General features: G+C 36.0%; 1 protein-coding gene across 4 annotated transcripts in view; it reads right to left on the bottom strand.

Annotated features, from left to right (window-relative positions):
• Nucleotides 1-22,327, bottom strand: part of LOC150108512 (hepatocyte growth factor receptor-like) — a 186,795-nt gene that overhangs the window by 146,070 nt on the left and 18,398 nt on the right. Inside the window, exon 1 of one of the 4 annotated variants that reach the window (XM_090415933.1) lies at nt 12,563-12,820. The exons of 2 other annotated variants lie outside the window; for them this stretch is intronic. The gene's annotated coding sequence lies outside the window, so the exon portion shown is untranslated. Of the gene's footprint in view, nt 1-12,328; nt 12,391-12,562; nt 12,821-22,327 lie in introns of those variants that run through there. One more of the 4 variants, XM_090415936.1, reaches the window with a different exon arrangement.

Here is a 22,327-nt window from a genome sequence, read left to right as displayed (position 1 = left end):
ATATTCTTTTCTCATATTTATATAGGAGAAAAAGAGAGTGTGCCGCTGCTGTTGCGTTTTTTTTAAATCTCTTCTTTTTTATCATCTTATTTTGCTTTTTCTTCCTTTTTCTTCGAATTACTCATGCCACGTTTAACCGTTACGTCTATTTCCACCACTTTTCTTTCAAAGAATTTTATTCGTCATCCAAATTGATGGCCTTGAAGTTTCGTACTCGTAGGAGACGTCAATTGTGCCAAACATCTGCTTGACTAATACAATCCTAAAGCCATCCTCTAAAAGCACGACCACGTAAAATAATCGTGACCCTCCTCTTCGCATACCAGACTTACCTACTCACTTTCTACTTAAATACACCCGTGAACGCCTTTTCATTGAGAGAATATGAATGGTGGAGTACTACCAAAAGATTCGGGGGGGGGGGAGAAGAAAGAAAGAAAAAGTAAACAAAAGAAAAGTTTCCAGAAATCTTTCGCGAGAAAATATTGGAATAGATATTAATACGAATATTTAAAAAAAAAAAAAAGTTTCCCAAATTTCTAAACTGAAAAAAAAAAAAAAAAAGTGACTAATAGCAAGAAAATGCCCTCGTTTTTTTCTCGCCCTTAGTTGCATCCGGTTGCCATTGCAATTGCGCAAACGCCAGAGGTGAAAAAAGGTTCAATGACTTGTTTTCCTCAATTACAATCAATGCAAAAAACAAGGCGTGCATCATTTAAGTTATTTAAACAAATATTCGAAATAGAATTAATGATCATGAAAGTCATAAATATCGTTTTAATTGTTTCTTTTTCTCAGTGATAGCTAACATTATCCATTAAAAAAGCTGATAACTATAGCAGCTGATAAATTAGCAAGTCAGATTTACTCATAGCGGTACTAAGTGTTTTGAAATCATCGGGAACATGAATAAACAAACCTCCTCAAAATCTTCAGAGGCGCTGATAACAATCAACGCACTAATTTTACTGATTCGAAAGAAGTCCTATACTGGTTTTCCCCTTTCAGTCGTTTCCGACTGTAGGTGACTTTGTAGGCATTGCCCACAACGTATTCGGAGTGAGATTTTTACAGGGTAGTTCACCATTGCTTTCCCCAACTCCCCAATTTTATCCGGGCTAGGGACGGGCAAAAGGTTGGGACGTATTCATGACTGCAGTAGCCCATGTGTGTTCACGGGACCGGTTTGCCTGTTCTGGGGAACGAAAAACCCGAGTTTCTAGGTGAAAAAAAAAACCCTACCCCAGTATGAGACTGGCTAACTCACCTTTCATCCAAAGAGACCAGATAAAGGTTCCTCACGTCACTGACAGGAATCGATCCCAGGTCTTTCCGACCAGAGGACTTTGTCTATGTCGACTGAGCTACGAGGCTGAAAGAGCTCCAATAGAGTTTAAACAACATTAAAAAAAATAAATAAATAACAAACAAACATAAGAATCCTCTTCCCCCCCCCCCCTTCCCCCCAAAAAAAAGCTTCACCTGTTAATAGAATCTGCAAAAAAAATAACAAATAAATAAATAAAAATTAAGATAAAAATAAAATAAAAAAAGTAAGAAAGAGGATAAATAGTCAATTATTAAATTGTTCTTAGTTGACGCGAGGATTATAGTGTGGGATTCGTGTTTTTTGCGTATGATACACAGTATAGGCAGTTCTATTTTCTACTCTTTCTTTAACATCACGTTAAGTCACTGGAAACGTACAGATAAGTCTGTCTTTATGAACAGAAATGAATAACATTTTCCAACTTCAGACGGTGACAATTCCATGAATAATGGAAGGCTTTCTATTAATTTCTGGTAGAAAGTTGATCGCAGTGTTGTCCATTCCATCTTTAAAGCAATGGTAATTCCATTAATGGCGGTTAATAACAGGGCTGTGCACAACCTCAGGGCATCATTTCCGATGTGACATGAAACATTAGCGTGTTTAATTTACTAAAGGCGAGTACCACAAAATTGGCACAATGAATGACGTACGATTGTCCTGAACATCAGGTCAACACCTAGCAGTTGTGATTCTATGCACCAATGAGTTAAACCAAATCATGCGAAATATCTCCACAGCATTACAGTGTTACCTTCAAACTTCGTTGGGAAAGAATACTCAGGCGAAAAATATTCTCTAAGCATCCTTAAATCCAAACAGACTAGAACAGATTAACTGGTTTTCCACAGGACCAAGTCCAACGCTCTCTCTCTCTCTCACGTGTAGCAGATACATTTATGAAATTGCTTGTGACTACTGACATATCCAAACACACATTAGATAGATCTGAGAGAGAGATATTATAACCAGCCTTCTCGAGGATCAGTATTATAGGCGTATCTTTGGTCGCATCTTGGACTCAGTATTACCAGTAGACTTTCATTTCTTCAGCACTTTGCCAACTACGAATTTGCATGCTTTACTGCTGCACAATAGAAAGTATAGATATTTTTCTCAATTGACATCAAACTACAAAATCTAATTCTTTGCGTGTACTGCTGGTCTGGTATACAAGATCGACTCAAAGACTATTTCCTTCTCAACCCACAAAATTTGAATATTGAGTAGTGGTCATGTCTATTTTCCTGCAAAACAGAAGAGTGTCCTATTGTTTCTGGTAGGGTTGTGTGTGGTTTCATTGAGACTGCCTCGGCTGAAAGGTTGGTGTTCCTTAACAATATTCAAATACAGGACTTTTCAATTAAAAGACTGTTTTGTTTTGTTTTTCTTAGTCGGACCATAAACTTCTTTTTCGTTTTTTAAATGTCTACAAAGTTTTTAAATACTAAAGCTCAGTTTATATTGGAGTAAACAGCTATAATTTGCCAGTAAGCCGATAATTTGAATGCATTCATTTGAGCCATTTAAATAATGGGAATGACGCTAATACCAACTAACAAGATTACATGTAAAATAAAGTAGCAACCTGATTCTCCTCAGTTACTTTTCTGGGCTGTGCTTTTTAGAAGTAAAAATAACGCTCAACACAGATAAAACACTTTTTGCTTCGTATATCTTTGCTTTTTTTTTCTTATTAGTAACGTATTTAAACTTCAAAAATAAAATGAAAAAAAAGAAAAGTTTTTCTCTTTGAGATCCGCTGCACGATATGTGAGTGTGAGAAAAGTAATTTCGGGTTGGAGACATATGAAAACAGTTCTTTCATTGAGTGCGTGTTCTATTTTCATTCGTTTCTCTACATTTCGAGGGACACTATCAGTTTCACTCAAACAGGCCGGTCCGTCAAAGTTACATTTTTTTTTCTTTTTGTTAGCGTCGAGTAGTTTTTTCGTCCTCCATCCCTTTCTACTGACATGTGTTTTGCTTGTAGCAGCCTCGTGCGTGACCGAAAACATGCAACAGGCTTGAAAAATCACTCATAAAGAAGCCACTTCATTTAAATCTGATGCTCTTTAATACCAGGTATACCTCATTGGACTTCCCATGTAAACCAAAAAGTTTTCAACTACGCACATGGTTACTGTATGCTTAAATTATTATTATCATGGTTTATACATCTGTATCAATACGAAATACAAATATAAAATTAAGAAATATATTTCTTCCTCTTGACCGATGACGGGATTAGAACTCAGATACGAGTATTTCCAACCTGGAAAGAAATCAGAGTCGAATTCCATCTAGGATGTGAATAGCCTTTATAGCCCGGAAATTCGGGAGGAAAATCTTATCAATACAGACAACTGGCCAAAGACTACACTCACTGACAAACGTAGACTATGTAAATAGAATTAAAGACTCTATCACAGCATAAATACGTTTCTGTGAAGCAAGTTACTCAATGTGTCAGACCATTCAGCCTAACCATGTTAAGGAAAAGATAAGATATAAAATAAAGTGAATTTTCATAAGACAATCAGAGCAACGCACTTAAAGTGGCAATAGAGAATAAATAAATGAGAATACTAATGTACATAGGAAACTATTTCTAAAAATAGCCACGTTAATTTAATTGGTGCATTTTTATCATGGATTTAATTATTCCTAATGGCATAATTTTGTAATATTACAAAATAGTTACTTCAGAAAAATCTGTTGCACGTACAACTACCAGCTTCACTTCCAGAGTACTTTTGAAATATTCTTAGCATTACAACACACACTCACTCACTCACACAATGAAAGACTACAAAACCTATAACATAACTGTGTTATGTGGACAATAGATTAATGATTAAATTGAGGACGACAATTACAACTAGCAGTTCTTTATTAAACACTGTCCATCCCCCCCCCCCCCTAAATATAAGAAGTAGAGTAATTTGGATTTAGTCCTAGTAAGCGACAGAAGAAGAAGAAGAAGAAATTGGATACTTTCCGGCCAATCTGCTATGGAGCTTTTCGAAAACGTTATGCATACAACTACTTCAGTATTCGCAGAAAGTGGTCAAGTGCAATGTTCTTTACAGGATGTTACTGATGGATGAAGTGGATCTTCAACTGTATATGTCAGCATTTATCAGAGCCTAATCGACATCAGTTTTAGACTTACCTTACATATTGTTATTATTATTAGCTAACGCCTATTTAACTTTTGAGGACTGAGTGGGGAGTTTGGTTTTGAAGAAACGATCTCTAAATAACATTTTAAAAAAAAATAATAATAAGAGGCACTGTTGAAGTTAAAGTTTAGTTGGGGCACATATTTGAAATATATTTTTTTATCCTTCTGCAAAATACCTGGTTACGTCAATACTCATACTAGAAGTCGTCAAGAGCAGTCCAAAGCACTCAGTTTCGAAGATAGTTAACCAAACTCGTGTTACAGAGCTATAATTGGAGTGGCGATGCATAGGGAGATAATATTACAAAGCTACTCTCCTAGCTTCCTTGAAGAATTAAGATCACCACTGAAATGTCTCAGATCTCTGGAATGATATCTCCATACGTATCAGTACTCTAAATATGTACTTTGTAACATGAATTCTGCTAAATATCTGTGATTAACGCCGTCCTTTGACACCTCTTGAAGAATTTTATTTATGAGCACTATCCAAGGTATTTTGCAGGATAAAAAAAGGAAAAATCCAGTAAAGTACCTCAACCAAATATTAGCTCCCAGGAAGGAATATTAATTAAGACCACCTTCCAATTAAAAACTAAGCATGCCACTTCGTTTTTTTAATATTCATTTAGAGATCGCGCGTCTTCAAAACCAAAAAATTAATATAAGTAAGTAAGATCATTAAACATTTTTCCGATATTTACAAAAATTATTCGATTTTATTGTACTTGGGGACGAATTATTCGCTCATTCCACCGCAATTGTGAGTGTACGTGAATAAAATAATAGAACTGACAGGCTTAGAAGATTTTTATTTTTATATAGACAAGAAGGGAAAAAAAATAAAGGCAGCCATTTTAATGAATGTTTTCTCTTTAAAACGAAATTGATATTTATTATTATTATTATTATTATTATTATTACGGGCAACTCCAGGGAGTCATTAGACTCATCGAGGGAGGCCCCAAATCATATTCATCACGACTATTCGACATTCATACAGTATCCATCCTACCTCGCCTTAAACTCATTCACTGTCACAACATCCACCACAGACTCTGGGAGCGCATTCCACTCATTCACCACTCTAAAAGTAAAGAATCCGGATCTAACACCTTTACTAACCACACTTTTGCCCAGTTTCCATGGATGTCCCCTAGTCCTCCCACAACCAGCTCTGTTCTCAAAAATATCTTCTGAATTAATTTTATAGAAACCCTTCAGTAATTTGAATGTCTCAATCATATCTCCCCTCCTCCGCCTATCAACCAATTTTTGCAACCCACATATCCTCAACCTGTTCTCATAAGGTTCATTCCACAGGCCTGCTATCATCTTGGTCACTCGCCTCTGGATACTCTCCACCTCCTCCCCATCAAGAAGAAACCTAGGTGACCAAATCTGGCCACAGTAGTCGAGATGGGGTCTTATCAAGGCTCGATACAGAGTAACAATAACCTGCTTGTCTCTGCTTGTCAACGTATTCTTCGGCAACCAAGTGATTTGATGAGCTAATTTGGCCACTTTTGCAATGTGCCCCCTAAACTTCAATTCCTTATCCACCAACACTCCTAAATCTCGTGCCTCATCAATTTCCTGGAGTACAGTTCCACCAATGTAGTAAACTGCTGCTAATCTTTTTACCCCAAAATGTATAACCTTACATTCTGCCACATTAAATTGACATCCATTCTCCTTAGCCCAGACCTCCAATCTATCCAAATCATCTTGCAAAATTTTAACGTCATCTGCATTCACTATTGCCTTACCCAACTTTGCATCATCCGCAAACAAATGAACTGTTCCTCTCAGATCCTCTCCAATATCATTAATGAACAAATTAAACAGTAGTGGTCCAAGAACAGATCCTTGTGGCACACCACTAGTCACAGGCCGTCTTGTGGACTCTACTCCTGAATAAATCACTCTCTGATATCTCTCCGTCAACCACCCTCCTATCCATCTCACCAACCCTATATCCATCCCCATATGCTGCAATTTACTGATTAGAATTCCATGTGGTATCCTGTCAAAGGCCTTAGCAAGGTCCAGTAGAATCACTGTACACCCATTACCCTTATCCAGTTCAGCCGTCACTGTTTATAATACGTGAGCAAGTTACTGAGGCATGACCTACCCTTCACAAAACCATGCTGTCCCCGATACAGTATCCCATTTTCTTCTATCCAATCTTGTATTTTCCTCTTGACTATTTTCTCCAAGACCTTGATAATGATTCCTGTTATGCTGATGCCGGTAATTTTCAACAGCAGCCTTGGAACCACCTTTATGCAGCGGAACTATTTTCCCCTCTTTCGACCCCCTTGGGACTGACCCAGACCCGAGGCTCAAATTAAACAAAATGGTCAAGGGCACTGACAATTCTTTAGCTGCTTTACGTATGACACGAGCTGGTATACCATCCAATCCCACAGATGTATTGACATTGAGGTTCTGTAATAGACTGGTTACCTCTACTTCATTCATCACAATTCCAGTATAAGCTGTTGGTTCTTCCATTCCTGCAATGTCACCACCTGGATGATATACTCTTGCAAAGTGCTCGCTCAGTAATTCCACTATATCGACTGATTCGGTTACCTCCCTACCCTCAGCATTTTTTAAGATCATTCTACCATGAACATTTTTCCTCTTACTTGCAACATATTGAAAAAACTGTTTGGGATTCTCTTTAGCCTGCATGGCCAATTTTCTTTCGTAATCCGCTTTTGCTTTTCTTACCACCCTTGTTACCATCCTAGCCTGAGCTTTATACTGTTCCTGCGCCTGCTAGTCACCTTTCTCCTTAAATTCCCTCCGAACACTGCACAACTTTAATTTATTACGAATGCCACATACGCAATGATTCTTCCAGAATCCCAGTTGGGTGAGATGAAGCCACACAGTTGTTTTATTGGTGGATAAGCAGGGGGTAGACATTAATGGTTTTAAAAATTAACTCAGGTAGCATAAACTTTAAAAAATACTGCTTAGCATCACAAATTCAAACGACAATTAAAAAAATAATAATAATAATTTTGACACACACGAATGTTGAGAATATTTTAATAAAATTTATGAATTACTAATCGTGTTTCCTAAAAAAAAAATAAAATAAAAACCTTTTTTCACGAACAGCTACATTTTGATCTATATTTATGCAAGAAGAGGGACCAGTTAGGGAGAATATTCTCTCCTTTACATTTCGTATAAATTACAACTTTTGCAGTTCCTCTTTCCGGAGATTTGTAAGTCAACAAAGAATGTGTAGTTTGAATAAATCCTACTTTTATATAATTTAAAGCCTTCCTTAAAAAAAGGAAGAAGAAAGAAAATCCTTCATTTTTATGTATTACAAAGAACAATTAATAATAGCTTCAAAAATGAATGAATAAAATAAAATAAGGAAGTAATATTTCTCGGAACAAATTCATCGCAATGTGCTGAAAATTTCCTGATTCAGCACGTCAATAGGATGTATCGTTCTCAATAACGCGTCCGTAAACGAAATTGTACTTCCCAATATGTTCTACTCTTGCTTCCGTATTCTCTCATTTCGTAATATCCTCCCACATCTCAAGAAGGAATTCAAACTGAAATGCATAAAAACGTTATCTGGTTAAAAAAAGCGAGCAGCGTGTAGAGCACAGAAAAGCTAAGAAAAGGAATAGATTTAATGATAGGACCTTCTTGTATCCTAAATTATAGCTCTTTATTGCAGTTGACATGAATAACTCAAGATATTCTGAAGTTCTAATTTCGATTTAAATCAAAGTAACGAACATCTGTCATTATCTTGGGCACAATACACACGACAAGATAGAAGACTGAAATCAGTGTACTTAAGAAAGACTAATAAAGCTGTGTCTCTGGTAGAATTCCTCGTTATAGCATCACCTTTACCTCGACTGGCTGATCTAAAGAATGAACTCCTAAAAATTGAAACGAATATGTTTTTTTTTTCTATTATATTCAATCACTTATTATTATAATACATCTATCATCTATTATACCAGACTATTATAATACATCTTTCATATTAGATTAGAGAAAGGTATTTCTAAGTTAAAAAATTTTCCCCACAAGCTTCCACAGAGGCAAAACAGCGTGTACATCACGTACACGCTGTTTACAAAGAAAATAATAAATTAGTTCATAAAAAATAATATTAGTATTTATTAATCCACCGTCGTGTATGTTCCCTTATTCTAGTCCGACTCTGATTGGATACTTACTATATAGTTTCAAAAAAAAAAAAAAAAGGAAAGAGTGAATGAGGAAGAACATCTTTAGTGAGCTCATTCACTGTCAGAGCTCTCCCACAAAATATCTGGTTCTCGCACCTTCACAAAATATCTAGTTCTCTCCCTACTTGTTGTACTGAAAAATATCTTTAGTGTCTATAGAATCCCTTTAGTAACTTAAGTTTCTATCATGTCCCCCTCTCCTTCGCCTGTTAACTAAACTTTTCATCCCACACACCTTCGACCTATCCTCATAGGGAGAATTCCACAGACCTGTCATCACTCGTAAAGTCACTTAAATTTAGTAATAAATTGATTGAAAGCATGAACATCAATCGAAACCTTTTACTACGAACATACTGTACGTAGTAAAAGGTTCGTACTTTTACTTATGCAAATCTACGTTTTGCTGAAAAGACATTTCCCCCTAACGCGCTAAGTTCTCAGGAATGTTAAAAGTGTAGTGGTTTTGTCATTTAATCCACAGAGAGGTAATTTAATTCGTTCGTTGTAAATGGATACCGAATTCCTACGCACATTGTTTAGGAGTTATTAATAACCACTTGAAAATCCTGAGCAAAATATCTGTTGTGTCTCCGTTTTTGCTTGTTTCTAACTAGGTGACTTCCTTGCGACCTTTTGCGACAGTGGAAGTTGACGAATTGTTATTCGTCATGTGGCTTATTCATCCAAGGCGCGTGTCAGATATCTCAGGTCACGGACACCAATTAAACAGTTTATGTCGCAAAGTCCCTTCTGGAAATGACTTATTATACAAAGAGACTTCAGTTATCAGATTATTAGTAATCTCAGATATAGTAACGAACAAAAAACGATGCTTAATTTAAAAAAAAAAAAAAATCTTAACAGAATCCTAATAGTATATACAGAACCAGAAATTTTTTTTAAAAATAATAACAAAATAAAATAAAGTTTCTTGAGTATATAAAAACACTCCACATAATATTTCGACTATCAAACATCTCAAACATGACTTGAGGCAAGACATTCTAAATAGAATAAAACGTCGATTGCTTCTTGTGAAAGATGGAATTAACTATAGTGTGAATGCATGATAGTATGAATAATGTATAAATGCAAGCAACAGCACGTTTTCATTGAAATATCAAACTATGATGATATGCCAACTTTTCACCGGATTGGAATTTACACATCACGTGTCAAGTGGCAAAGAGTGCGTGCATGTTCATCTCGTCTGACTGTATCTTCAGCGGCGCTTTATAGGTGGCTAGTTTTCAATTTTTCTAAAAACAAATTGTATATATAGAGAGTAAATAAACATCAATGCTAATTTTATTAGCTGACTTTATTTGCTAACTTTATTAGTCAATCCTAAAGTAAGTGTTTAAGTCGTCAATCTCACTATTAAATTTGCATGCAAAGATAACGTAAATAAAAATGTTAATTAGTAGACACATTATTGATCCATTGCTGCAAAAGCACAAAAGATATACAGATAATATTAACATCAGCATTTTGTTTTTATTAGATTAAACTTCAGAAGGTAAAAACAATAGATTGAGAAATTAGTTGAGAATAAATCGATATATTGCAACTGGGTAGTAATGCTGAATTTCCTGTTTAGTTTACGGATTTAAGAATAGATCGATTTAAAAGTAGCTAATAATACTGATTGCCAAATATCTTACTAATATGTAATGTAATCTAAATATTATACAACCACACTTACTATATACAATATTTTATATTATTATTCGCTTTTTTTTAAGGTTATAAAAAAGTAAAATAAAGCTGGTGCCTCTAGTCAATGGACTATTTCGCCTTACGGGAAATCCGGCGCTGATACTTTGCAACATAGAAGGTCATCCAATTAATTTGATAGAAATGTCACTGGTAGAACAGCTCGGTTCATGGCAGTGACATAACTGATTTTTGCAAAGATTGCAAGTGACCTTTTGAAAATGAATTTGTTGCAATTTTAAGACTCAAATTCTATAAAAAATATCTACGAGAACCATTGATAGAACGAAAGGTTTTCATTTTCGGCGAAATTTAAATAGTGTATTTGTTCACTTAAATACGTTATAAAATATTTGTACGTCACTAGTTGAGTGAATGCAGGAAACTTTGAAATGAAGATAACTTAAGAATAGTTAAAAGGTCAAGTGTGTCTTATTTTTCTTTTATTTTTATAATTGCATAGGTCGCTTTGCTCCACCTCATTTTAAAGGCAGCAACACTTGAAAACGTGTTTTGTCTCGATGGCAGAGTGAGTTTAGCTTGAAGACTGCGTCGTAGAGTAAACAAATCCGACACATTGTGGTCGAAAGCTCTTGACCGGTCATCAAGGGTAGCTTAAGTAGAGCGCCGACCACAGTACACTGCATGGAAAATTGCTGAAGTACATTATTATTGAGTATACCACTGGGAAGAAGTTAAAATCTTAACAAACAGAATGTATTCTAAATTATCTTAAAAACTAAATTTGTCATTTAATTAAAAAAGCACTATTTTTAATGTTAATTATCGTAATGAATGAGTCATAACTTTTTCAATGTTCTATATGGAAATTTTAGAAATTGAGAAAAGTCTGGAATATTGTTTATTCTTGTTACTAGGTTTGCAAATACTCTGTTTGCACCGGCATTCGTGAATGGTACTTAATTAGAATAACGCTTATTAACACCCAAATCCCTAACCGATCATCTTGGTGGGGATCTGAATGCAAACTGGGTATGTAACCCTAATTCAGTCCAACACTCAGCACGCAGTCTTAAGCATCGGTAGATCCCTTCTATTTAATCATCTAATTAGACCACTTAAGCTTATTAACCAGATTTAAATGGCTGCGGTAATAGCAATGCAGAGAAATCTCTGAAACCTTGTTTGCACTTCTAATCGAGACGAAAATTTCATTAGTTGCTCCCCATGTTAAAGGATGATTCCGATAGAGATGGAGAACTTCGATATACGACGGTGAAATTATCAGAGTAAACGGAAGAAATCTTTACCCAGTGGCGTACCCAGATGGATGGAAGGGGCCCTTTCCCCCAAAGAAAAAGGGAAAAAAAACACTAGAAAATTTTCCAAAAATCTTTTCCTAACTAAACTTCATCTTTTTTTTTATTTATGTTGTGTCGTGTTTTCTATACTACTTATGAATTAGCAATCGTTGCAGATGCTCAGTCATACGTCGTATTCGATGCGTAGCGTGTATTCTCAAATCGTCTACTCAACTCAGCGCTCAAGATTAAACCCCGAGTGCGCTACTGTCTAAACCAGTGGTTCTTAACCGGTGTTCCACGGAAGGTGAATAGGTGTTCCGCGAGAAGTTGAATTTGTCATTTTTAAATTAATTTGTCAGCACAAATTAATTTAACGATGGTTTAATTGATGTTTAATTAATTATTAATTAATAATTAATTATCAATTATTGGTTAATAATAAAAATCAGCTAAATTACAAATTAATTATTAATTTATACATCACAAAATAACCAAGGTGGTCCGTGAAAATTTCAGGATTTGTGAAGTGTTCCGTAGTCGAAAAAAGTTTGAGAAACACTGGTCTAAACCAACATCATACCAAGTGAATACTGACGAATCCATGAACGATCCAAATTCGTTTAACTTCGGTGAAATTTAAATCAACCGTTTTCGAAAAGCAATCATTCTCCAATAACTGAATGGAAATCTAGGTCCGTAATTAGCTGTACCCATCCCATAGTAGCAAAAATACTCATTGGTAAAATTAAAACAGCATCTATAGACCAAGCAACCACGTGACTGTCAACCACTACAATGGTTCACCTATTCTTACCTGAAATGCGAGTATCCAGCACTCGGGGCCACCTTCCGGATCCAAACACGTTTAGGAACTTGTAGCTGTACCTATTTGGCAGGTCATGCGAGATGCCGTTCGACTGCTACCCAGCAAACAACATGGGGGGAGGTGAGAAACGCCTCGGCTCTGCTGTACACGCCACACAACAAACTGTTCTACTCCCGTTGAAGGTTCGCCTTTGAAGCAAACAGAACGTGCTATTGTAACGGTGACTCGCGCCGTGTCAGGGTCGCTTTCCATATGAATGTGGCGTCAGAGAGTGTGGACGTCAGTGTGTGTGTGTGTGTGTGGCCAGCGTCAATGTCACTGTTGTCGCCGGGATTTAAGCGTATGTCTAGCACAAGACAAAACTGCTGACATATCTTGCTTTCCCACCCCACCCTCCTACGAAAACAAATGCACCCACATGCACGGTTAAAGCGTGTCAACTGTGAGTTCCTACAATGATTGTGACGTTTACTACTATCGTCGAACGCTATGCACCTACGGGAAGTTTTAAATTAAGAAACACTTGAGTTCCATCTGCCACAGTAATCCATTAACCCTCCCCCCCCCCATAAGAAGCACATCCACAAGTGGTATTCTTGGCTCTTCTTACAATGCACCCGAAGTACTTTAGTTCTATCTGCCGATGCCACTTTGGACTGAAAAAGCTCAAAGAAACGCAGCCAGCTCCTGATAAACAAAATTACACATCCGAAAATGTAATCCGATGGGGGGTGGGGGGAATGCAAGCTTAAGGAAACAGGAAGGAGTTTCTTTTTAAAATACAAACAAAGATAAAAACGTCCACAAATATCACACTGCTGGTAGTGGATTTAGGTTATTCGAGCCATACGCATAACGCCATCTAACTGAATGTTTCATTCTGCGGGCTTAACACGTCTGAAGTGGTTTAGCAACTGTTGGATTCCGTTACAAACACTCGAGGCTAGTACATTTCATAATAAATCCTCGGTTAATTACCACTGTATCTTGACATTATTCAAACATATAAAAATGGGTTTCGTCCTGTGATTTGAGGGAGGGATTCTAGCCAACCAACTTTAAAAACGACAAAAAAAAAAAAAAAAAAAAAACAGAAACAATTCTGCAGTACCAGATTTACCATTTTTAATATGCGAAATTTTCGTCCTACGGTTGCTCAACATAGCGGACTGACTACCTTCATAGGCTTCAGAGTAGTAACCAACCTTGAGCCCATTGTTAAACAGTTGCATCATACACGAACATGACAAAATGTGACAAGGTTTTCTGCAATTAATTAATCGGATTTCTGTCATCTCATTAGTCAAAGAAAGACATATGTATTCGAGAATGCAGCACAATAGAAAGTGACAGAGAAAGGGAGAAATGAATAGCCTTCCTTTAGACTCGAGGTTTTTTTATTTATTTTTTTAACTTGGACATCACGAAACGAGGGGGTTCTTCAACGGGTTCTGAAAATGTTGGTCTTCGCATTCTTCAACTTTGATCGCCACAGATGCATAGATTTGACGCTGCCAGTTGCGACAGTTTTTTTTTTTATTTTATCTCTGGCAATGAGAATTATATAGCAGGAGGGTTTTTACCAATTCTGGAAAACTGGGTTTTTCATCCCCACATGCAGAAAGTGACAGAGAAAATCGGCAAAGAGAACGCGCACAATCTGCAGGCAAAAATACTATTGGTTGTGGCGGCAGTAGGTGCTGGTGGAGGATAAAGTAGAAGAGACGGTGAGTTGTGTGTAGTGGAGCAAGATGCCCTCTCACGATGAGTCCTTGGACTCCTTGAAGGTGTCTTGTACTAACAGTGTAAGTCAGAACAGTGACGTAATCTGATTCTTCAAAAAGTTTTCTTTTATTGTTAACGACAAAAAAAAAAAAAAAAAAACACGATAAAATGAATTTGAAAGTGTCCTTCGGTCTATGGAAAAAAAGAAAAAGAAAAAGTGCTGTGATTATTTTGTATTTAAAAATTAAAAAAAATATCCTCCTTTATTTTTTGAAGAAATTGTGTATTCTGCAGAATATCAGCAAAATTGGTACACCACATAGAAAAGATGGATAACAATAGGATTCCCAAACTAGCATATACAGTATTCCCTCGATTAGTGCGTCATTTTTTTTCGATACCCAAATTCGATTAGTGCGCCTCTAAAATTCGATTAATGCGCCTATATACATCTTAAAAATAAATGTTACAGATTTTAAAAATTTTTTGATCTATACATTTTCTTATGGCTAACCATTTCAAAAAATCACTCACCAGATGAAATAATTTAGTTACCGATTTAAAACATTTTACAAAGTTATTTTTAATGGCCTATTACACTACTTCCATGTACACTATGCATACTATGTTCCAAAATTTACCGCCAATATTTACGTCTTCTGCTATAATACGCCCACAGATTCGAGACCCTTCGACACTTCTGTGCATGTCACAAAAAGGAGAATCCATTCCGATAATAGGGTAATCATCCGTCTTCTAGGATGAGTTGTTTATTATTACACGTCGGAAAATTAACTTCTCTTTTATGATCATTGTAGTTTTTAAAGTGGTAACTATTTTGCTTGTATAACAGTTGGGAAATTTTATCTATAAAGCACGTGATTTCGCGTGTTGGCGACCGATTCATACGTCCTTCATTTCTTTTCCCCTTCAGCATGAATCGACTATTCTTGGTACCAAGACTAGCGAAGTTATACAAAAGTGTGGGCGTACTATAATCACATAACACTTTGATGGCCGTATCTCGTGCCTCCTTTGCAATGTTATACGAGTGTGTTTTCCTTACTTTTTTTATTTTAAAGTATTTTCCCAAGCTTTAATCAGTAACAGAATTAGTGAACAAAAAAGTGGATGTGTGAAAAAGATTCGATGATGAAGAGAGAAGAGACAATAGGGCCATACCGTCGGTTGTATGAAAAAAAGAAACAAAATGTCCGTCAGACTACGTTAGCTCAAGTCTTTGTTAAGAAGTAGAATAATAAAATTTATATTCTGAATATGTTTTATTGTCTTTCAGCTTCATGGTTTTCTTTTAACTACGCCCTGGGACATACCTTAATTATTTTATAAAAAAAATTAAGGTGTTCAAGAAAGAAATTTGAGGAACGAATTAGACTGTTTCCCATAGGTTATTGTGTAATATATATATATTCAAATTCACTTTCACTGAACTTTTCGCATCCTAGACAAATTAACCCAAGTCGAAAATCAAACGTCGCGACTAAGCTTCAAAGACATCTAATAGTATACGTGTATAACGATACAATTCATATATTATAAAAATTAACCAAAGCATTTTTTTTTCTCTTATTTCCATAACAGTGGGCTGAAACCAAAATTAATATTTCATCCCGCCAAAGCAGATTTTTGAATCGCTTTTTCCAAATTGGAAATATTTGTATTGAATTCCATCTGGCCATAGTGGAGTTATTCCTCTACATAATTTGTCAAAATTTGCCTCTAGAAATGGTTAAATTCAAACGAACATTCGGATCGCTCGACAAATTTCTGTGAAGATGATTCCAAAAATACTGAAGTCAATAAAATCTTTCAGAATGGATGGATGGACCAAACAAATCTAATAAGTGGTTACGCATTTTGTACTCATTCTGGATTGTAAATAGCGCTGCCTTCGTAGCAGGTCTGAAGAAAAGTACAGAAAAGAAAAAGAAAACGTAATCTATATTATACGATCCCTTAGTATGGACTGCAAGCCCGTTTCGCCAACCGCAAACGCATGGAAAAAAATAATACGTATTATTATTTATTTATTTATTTATTGTAAATGAGATCGATTTACTGGAAGCGATTCTGCATCGCTTCAAGCTACAAACCACTCAGTCATTATATACTGCTCAACTCTGTATTCCTTCAATAATAAACAATTTCCGTCACCATCGTTCACTGTTTTTATGTCCATGTATCAGGAATGATAATTATTTAATGATACTTTGGTAATTTGTTGATGATTATCCAATCCTAGCCACGAAAAGTTGGAAATTCATAATATAATAGTTAACCGTGAATAGTTAATATTGCTTGAATGATCCCTAACACGAGTTAATGTGCAAGTTGAAAAGCTTTTCAACTTGCACATTACGCTTTGAATGACTTTCTGAAGACGCTTTTGGTATATTCATGAAAGTAGTAATCTTTTAAGCATATCACTTTTTCACACACACACACACACACACACACACACACACACGCACACACACACTCGCGCGCGCTCAGAGAGAAAAAAACATACCAACGATCACATCAAAATTCAAAAGTACTTAACCAAAGAAAAAAAAAAAATTTTTTTTTTTTTCTTTAGATGCTTGTCTTTCTTTTACTATCCGAGCTGCCTTGCAAACCGATTTCTTTCTTTTGCACTATTAATACGTCGATTAAGGTCAACCAAACAATCTTAAACTACATGAGGATAAAGAAAATATTCACCGAGTCTATTTAAGTCTAGTTTCTCACATTCTAATACACAAACACACACTTGAGTTCTCCCCTCCTGACTTCTCAAAATACAGGGAATGAAGTGACCGAACACCGTATCAATGTAAAAACTAAAACAAATAAAAAATAAATAAAATTCACACTCCCCACTTATAAGCGGGAAGGGTGAAAGGGCCAGAGGTGATTTTCATCGGTTGGCGACACATTATTTATTATCGCCTTTTTATGTGTGAGACGCACTTCTGTCTGACTGCTGTTTAGCTTTTGATAAAACAGTTTGTCACAGCAAGTACAGACGTTTTCTGTTTTTTCCACTGTCTAATAGAATTATCTTTAATTACTTATCTTCGCCCTGAGATAAAGAAAGTAGCAGATTGTAGACAGGCTATCCAAAATATGACCACCGGAGTAGCCCTCAGGAGACCTAAGTTTGTACACAGTCTCCGTGCAATTAGGACGATGTCACAAAAGCTTCCCACAGTGTTGAGTGGACTTATATAATCCTAAGTGTAATATAATCTTTTTAAGATGAAAGCATGATTTGAGTGCAAGTGTTTTCCAAACGCTTGCAACAAACTATGGAATATCACATATTAAGATGAAATCTTAATGTGTGAATACGTATTTGACCCACTAACCAGAGGCGGCTCGTGCATAGGCACTGCAGCACCCCCAATTTTTCTCGATATATATTTATTAATTTATTTATATTTGCTTGTAATATTTAATTTTATCATCAACAATCCTGTACAATTCTCTTATTTTGTATAAAAAATAATAAAAATCCATCTTGTAGCACTTGGAGGACGAAGGATGCTAGCAGCATGCTTACCATAGTGCTGCTAGGTTAGGTTAGGCTCGCATCTCACTATGACGTGAGATGCGAGCTATTAGCGTAATGCGACACTGTCCGTCGCGCAGTTCCACTGTTGTTTATATGCAATTTGAGCCAGTAGTAGAGTGTTCGTAGTGCTTATCGTGTTTACTCCGTCTCTTTAAATATTTGGACATCACAATTAAAGACATAACATTTGTTATAGTTTTTATTTTAGAACATTTATTAGGGTTATGATAATTGATTTTATTTTTAAGTAATTTTGAATTATACTAAACTGATAATTTTATAGATAATAAACAATATTTTTTCATGAAAGAAAACAAGAAGAATGTATTTTATTTTTAAGTAATTTCGAATTATACAAAATTATATCGATGTTTTATCGATAATAAACAATATTTTTTCATGTTTGATTTTTTTTTTTTAAATTTTTACTATAATCTTGATATTTTAACCAAAACCAAAAATGTATACACCCTACGGGGGTGCTGTAACTTTCGTTACAGCACCCCCCCCACACACACACACACACGATTTCAAGCTACGAGTCGCCACTACAACTAACAGAATTTCTTTTCGACAGGGAGTGAGTATTAGTGTAAAAAATAATATCACATTATTATTGCTGTTGTTATCATTGCTATCAGCTTTCCATCAGAAGACTTGTCTGCTTATTCTCAAATATAAGCGAAAAGAACTGAATGTTTCTTGTGTGTTATAGAAAGATTCTGTAGACACTACAGAAGTTACTGTTAACACAATCGTTGAATCAGCATTTTCTAATAATAATAATAATAATAATAATTTATTACGTTATTCACACAATCGAAACATAGCCAAACAACAAATATCATTCACAACAATTTGACTGGTAATACAGTTCAATTCCAGCTTGCACCCAAGAATCTAAGAATAATCTGTCAGGTTCCGTCGTGAAATATGGACTGTTCCCAATAATGCTTTTTTCCCCCTACATTTATTTTTCAAGCTGTGCTTCATTTATCCAACAAAGCGGGGGTGTCAGTAAGAAGTCACCGCCTACAGAGTACAAATGTATTTATTTACATTCAATCCTGAATGGAAACACCAGAATTAAGTGAAGGAATCCTAACCAACTGACGCGTGCCTCAACTACATGCCTGGTAATGACTTCTAAGAAAAATAACAATCCCACTAAGTTCCAACGTGCAACTATGGTTGCGCTTTTACGCCAGCAACTAACCACTGATGACTAATATTCAAAGATGAGACGACACCTAACGCACACAGATGCAGGCCGGAAATACGAGAAGATAACGAAGTCAGTAAAAATGGCGGAGTAAGTTTATTCTTCACCATTCAAAAATGTTATTGAAAATTCTGTGTACTCCAATAAGCTGACAGATTTGGGATCTCTTGAGTTGTAAAATAAATAAGTCACAAGAACATTTCTCGGTGTACAGCTACTACTCACGACGACTTTTACCAACCTTATTTCTATCATCAAAGTTTACTTTCCTAAGCGTTATTATTAGATTATGTTCAGATTTTTGGGGAGGGACACACTTTTAATGAGGAAATGTGAACAAAAAATAATCTTTCTTTTACCTCTTGAGTTAACCAAGATGAATCACACTGTTGTTAGAACTGTGACTGTTGTCGCTACTCCAGCATGAGTTCACGTGAGAGGACGTGTTATTATACATTTAGGGGGGACAATTAAGAACGCCTGGCGCAGGAGGGATCGTCTGGGGGAATGAAAATCAAGATATAAACCGATGAAACGTAATTATTTCTGTTATTTTTTATCCCTTTTACCTGAAAAATATAGAATCACTCATATTTAATATAGAAAACTATAGAATCATTCAGGTATAGGTTCATGAGATCAGCCGTTCTGACACGGGGGAACTAAAACAGTAAACCAAGTGATTTTGAAATGCCCACTGATAATGAGAAATGGAGATGTCTTGCTTTACACCTCCTCATTTAACACGATGTCGTATTATGGGTTTCGTTATCAGAGTGTTTACATTGCAGAACATCTCCTCAGAAAACAATGTCCCTACCCCCCCCCCCCCGTTACTCAGAACTCGTAGGGTCGAACTTGCTGTTTCAATTTTGACGAAGAAAAACTCTGAAGTTTTTCTATTAAGTTCAGAAGAGCTCCAAATCTTCTGAAGAACCTAATAGGCAATGCAGCTATAAAAAGGAAAAGAGCTATTTAATAATGTCTAAATTTGGTGAGCTGTAAAAAGACAGACAGACAGAGAGAGAGAGAGAGAGAGAGAGAGAGAGAGACAGGCAGAACACCACGATTTCGCTTGACAATTTCATTAAATTTACAAGACTAGCATCAACCGACGATGCTCATACTCCTCTTCCGTTAACCTCAGTAGAAAGAGTGACATATCTCACCTCCTATGGCTCTACCTCCATCATTTTTGCGTTACGATTCTGATGCCAACCGAACCTCTGTCTCTTCAACAACTCTTCCACTCACTCCTCCGCCTTCATTAATGACCACAAACACTGTTGTCATTTATGTCAAGTGAAACGTGATGCAATGAGTTTGCATATAAAACTGCTTACAGATGCTGTATATATTATCAATATTTTATGGTTACTATTATCTTTTTTTTTTTTAATTAATGAACTGCATTGTTCTTATTTCACGTGTGCATATGAGTAGTGAGTTATACACATATTATTCTCTAAATATACATTATTTGTGTGTACTATTTACGCTGTGCAATTGGTACATTTCTTGTAACCCGGATGAGATCATTCTCTTGGTTCATAGGATGTCATTGTTTCACAATTTTATCATTTTGAAAGAAAATTTAAATGAATGAGATGTACCATGCAAATGATAATGTAATGTAATATAATGATGACTTAATAAAAAATAAATAAAAATAAATGAAATAAAAGATTATATTGAAATTTGAGATGTCTGAGCATTGCATCGTTTGTCGAATGAATATGATCAATGGAGAGTAATGTCTAAATCGCCAACCAAAATTGAAATTGTTATTAAAATGCAGCACATCTCCACGTCATTAATATTCTATTATATCCCCCCCCTCCTCTCTCTCTCTCTCTCTCTGTAAAAGCTTTTTTCTCTTGGTCTGTGGAGGTCTGTAGAGACCTTGGTAGATTTGATTTTGCTGTGACGTAATTACCACGCCTCCCCTCCCCTCCCACCTGGTGTAACCACTATACTGTAACTAGTGTATAGTGGTTACACCACTGGACCGACATAGTGTTTACGAGCTACAACATGTTGCTGAAAAATGCAATTTAAAATAATTACGAAATCCAAAGAACTCATTTCGCTTGCTGCTCTTATGAGGCAGAAACCAGTCTCAACATTTTATAATTTGAAAGATTACTCTGCTCATATCGTCACGTGTAAGCAGTCAGTGCTTAATATCCAACAACCCCGAGAAACTGTAATCATTAAAAAAAAAAAAAGAAGAAGAAGAAAAGAACTACAGTTAAGAATTTAACTGCAATTGGTGCGCTTGGAGATAGTCTGAAACTGCTTTTGGCTTTCTGCCATGTGAAGATTACTAAAAAATTCTGCTAAACTACGTTAGCAGATATTTTTTTTTTTTTTTTTTTTTTGTTTCCCATATGAAGAGTGACTCACATCACTGCTCACTATACGGAATTGGGTGGAGTTAGCTGTGGTCATCTGATAGGGAAAAAAAAGCTTAAGTTCCTCTTTCCTTCTATTTTGTAATATGCAGATACAGGAGATTTGATACCAAGAATTACTAATTTAAAATTTAAAAAAAATGTTTATTTGTAATTCAACATGTAAAAATCACTCCTTGGAAACGAAAATGAAGCTGATGAAGATGTCCACACAAAACCAGCACAAGTCTACTGAGAAGAGACAAGCAAGGTGGCTCAGCTTCAGTGCTCCGAGACATCGTACCCTGCCTGCCGGCGGACGGGCGGGCGGCTGGAAATTTGATCTGTTAGTCATTGTGACCTCGGCCTGGGAAACTCGTTACGACAATTACACTTTTCTGTTTCTGTTTTCTTTTTATTCGATTCTTTTTTTTTTAACTATCTGTACCGTTAGTCAACAACGTCCACGACTGATTTTTTTTCCCTTTTTACTGTAGGCCAAGCATGGCACGTGTACATGGGCCAACAAACAATGTTTATATTCATGAGTAGCTAGTAACAATGAAAAAACAAACTAACAAACTTAGAGAGGCATCCAGCAGCAAATACCACAATACATAATAGTGTGATCTGTATTAATCGACTGCTGAAACAGTCGATCTTTGGGCCATTACCGCTCACCTGTTAGAGAAAGATAACACCAAAACCGGAAAGAGGAAGTGTGACCTTTAACCAAGTTGGCTTACGTACTTATCTTCAAAGGGCGTCATCCTTAAACGATGTCACGCTAAGACACTCTTAAGGTGATAAGGGGTTCGGAAAATGTGACAGAAAGA

This window comes from Typopeltis vanoorti, chromosome 3, assembly GCF_054136105.1.
Source record: "Typopeltis vanoorti isolate ZY-2024b chromosome 3, IOZ_Tvanoo_1.0, whole genome shotgun sequence".
Classification (NCBI taxonomy): Eukaryota; Metazoa; Arthropoda; class Arachnida; order Uropygi; family Thelyphonidae; genus Typopeltis; species Typopeltis vanoorti.
This window is presented reverse-complemented; position numbering and strand designations above follow the sequence as displayed.